The sequence below is a fragment of the Zea mays genome, chromosome 8, assembly GCF_902167145.1.
Source record: "Zea mays cultivar B73 chromosome 8, Zm-B73-REFERENCE-NAM-5.0, whole genome shotgun sequence".
Taxonomy (NCBI): Eukaryota; Viridiplantae; Streptophyta; class Magnoliopsida; order Poales; family Poaceae; genus Zea; species Zea mays.
Window position 1 is genome coordinate 10,969,348 of NC_050103.1, and position 2,899 is coordinate 10,972,246.

The following is a 2,899-nucleotide window of genomic DNA, read 5'->3' on the forward strand; positions in this document are numbered from 1 at the left end:
TGAGTCAAGCACAAGCATCGTCTTCCCATGCTACTCGCGTGAATATGAATCGATGCTTATCTCGCATCAATCAATCGACGCTCTTCCGTCTCTTCTATCAATCAACGTTCTCTAGTGAAAGAACCGACCCTTGAGTGGTATATGTATTGTTGCGGCCTGCGACGAGTTGAGCAGCTAAGCTATGTTGCTACCTTTTGTTTTTATCTACGGAGATCTTTTATTAGCGCTATGACAACTGGACAAGTGGTTGTTTGTTTGTGCTGCAGATGCTGGTGTTCTAGGATGCAGTTTGATTCACTAGACCTGATCCCCTAGACTAGACGGTCTGGTCTTAAGGCGGTGCTCCCTTCAAACCAATAAACGGTCGATCTGATGGGTGGTACAGCTGCTCGTTCATGGTTCCCACTGTCCCATCTCATCAGAGAGAGAGAAGATCGTGAGAGAGCGAGAGATGCTTGAGATGGGCTTGTGGTTTGCATGACCGAGGAGCTGCCTCGTCCCCTTCGTTGACCGCTGTTTGGATTGAAGGGAGCTCTGCATCTTGCTCCCATGACTTTCTTCCCAGATTTATGTTTGCTATTTTTTTACTTTGTTGTAACTTATATACGTGAACGTTTTATTCAATTTCTCCATGTTTTAGTAGGGTATGACGGTATGTATGTATGTATATCCTACAAATACAGCGGATCATATAGGCTAGCAAGCAGCAGCGTCTGTTCATTGTTTCATTTTAGTGGTGTTAGCAATACGATTGCACAGCCTTCCAAACAGATAAAGAACAACTGATTCGTTACAATCTGAGGAGTTTGGGTGAGATAGGGATCACAAGGTTGAGGAACTGGGCTATACGTAGTACATTGAAGTGAAGTTGGGAGTCTTGAGAAGAAGAAACTGAAGAAACATAGTAGCTAGGACTAGATCACTAGGAGATGGGTTGCCAACTTGCCATTCTCTGAATAAAATTCTCGATGCCCCTCCTCTTCTTTTGTACCATCGGAGTTCCTAGTTTCTATTTGCAATTCTTTGTTCTTGGTGCTGCTGCTGCTCTCAACAAGTCCACCGGGAGGTGAAAGCTTGTGGTTGTGGCCGTGCGGAGGCTTGCAAAGTTCTGGCGCCAGGTTGGGTGCCAATGTATTTGTAGGATGTTTTTAGATTAAAACGCGGATCCATCGCTATTCTAGCAGTCTGCAGTATATATGCAGTCTGAATGTCTAATTGTTTGTTCATATCGATTGCTGCTGCATCGCTTAAATTGATTTTACCATTCATCTCTGAGCAAATCATATACCAGCATGCTATAGTTTTGTTTCGAAATTTAGATTAAGCTTGCTACAGTAGCAGCGACTTAGGGCAGATAAACAGATCCGGAGCCCTCGAAATTTCGATTGTGTGCGTATGGAAATGCTGGAATGGATGGATCTTCGAAAATATCCTTCCAACAGCGTTATCGAACTGCAAGAAAAAATGTTCATAAGAGATGTAGCGGGTCTGTCATAGAATGAAAAAAGACACAAAAACACGCACTATGCCCTGGCTCAGACAAAGGTAAACCTAACTCTTTAATAGTATACACTTTACATTTTATTAATGAAATTATATTGTAGAAACCCTCTTCAGCGCTTTACATTAAAAAAACTAGCAGGAGCTTCAAGCCAGTTTATTTGGCTGCGAACCAACGGGCCCTTCAGTCCCTCCTGGTATGACCAGCGTCAGCAATCATGTGCCAGGGAGAAATCTTGAGACCTTGGCATAGCTTATTTTTTCACAGATTTAAGCAGAATCTTTGCTAAATTGATAGCTTCTACAATAATAACTTATTAGTTCAGGTGAAATCTATACTACTTATTAAGACTGTAAAGGTAGCCTGCCTCTGACATGTTCTGCCATCCCACGCCACGCGCAATAAAAAAAAGTAACAGACCAAGGGATCGAACCCTTGACCGCTCACTTAGCTCACCCTTTCAAACCACTAGACCACCTTTGTTTCTTTGTTAGATGTGGCTGAGATTTTTTTAACGTATGTTTTCAGTTCAGGGTTTCTTTCTTCTTCCTGCTCCAAAAAAATAAAGAAAGGAAGTGTTTTCTCAGATCCATTGCTACTATCCCTTTACATCAGGGTCCAGATATACGTACACCAATCAGCTCATTTATTACTGGAGTTGACTCAGTCTTCGACTGGCAAAAAAGATTATCATATACATACCAGCACACTAAAACAACTTTATACATTGGTTTATTCAAAATATATAGTATGCATATCACGTCCATCGTGTACTTAATTGGATACTACTCCAAAAGAGAGTCCTCTCCATCTATTGTGGTCGGTGAAATTTGTGATCAGGTGATCGATCGAGTAATAACGCATATGCTTGAAATGACAGTTTTGAATAAAAATGTATGTACTGCTGAATTTTGAACTGAAGAAGCTGCGATACCACCTGATCTGAACCAAGCTTCTGCTGTAAACGGTGGAGAAGATGATATATCAGCTGAGTTTGAGGATGGACAAATCCATGTTGTCCAAGATCAAGAACATAATGCAGCCTTGATCAGTGAAGACCGAACACATTTTGATCTCAACATGAGTGCAGGTAACTCTCGTTTCGATCGCCACACACAAAGTCTGTATGTTCTTGGCGCAATTGTTTAGTGTTCATGAGTGCAGGTAACTCTCCTTTTTAATTTATATACTAGCTGAATGACCGTGCGTTACAACGGGAATATATAATACCAGTATACTACGATAATTTATATACAAAATGTGTGTTATACCGTTATGAGAAAATGTTTCATAATCAATTTGTGATTCTGGCCATACATAAATTTTGTTATTTATAATCTATCTGTTTCACCACTACATTGCAACCATCAGTATCATGCGGACTTCGATATATGTCAC

At 40.9% G+C, this 2,899-nt stretch overlaps 1 non-coding gene across 1 annotated transcript; it reads left to right on the forward strand.

Moving 5' to 3' along the window:
• Window positions 1-286: 286 nt before the first annotated feature.
• On the forward strand, window positions 287-538 carry MIR159j (microRNA MIR159j). Its single transcript, NR_121126.1, has one exon. It is a non-coding gene; the product is annotated as a microRNA MIR159j (primary transcript).
• Window positions 539-2,899: the final 2,361 nt, after the last annotated feature.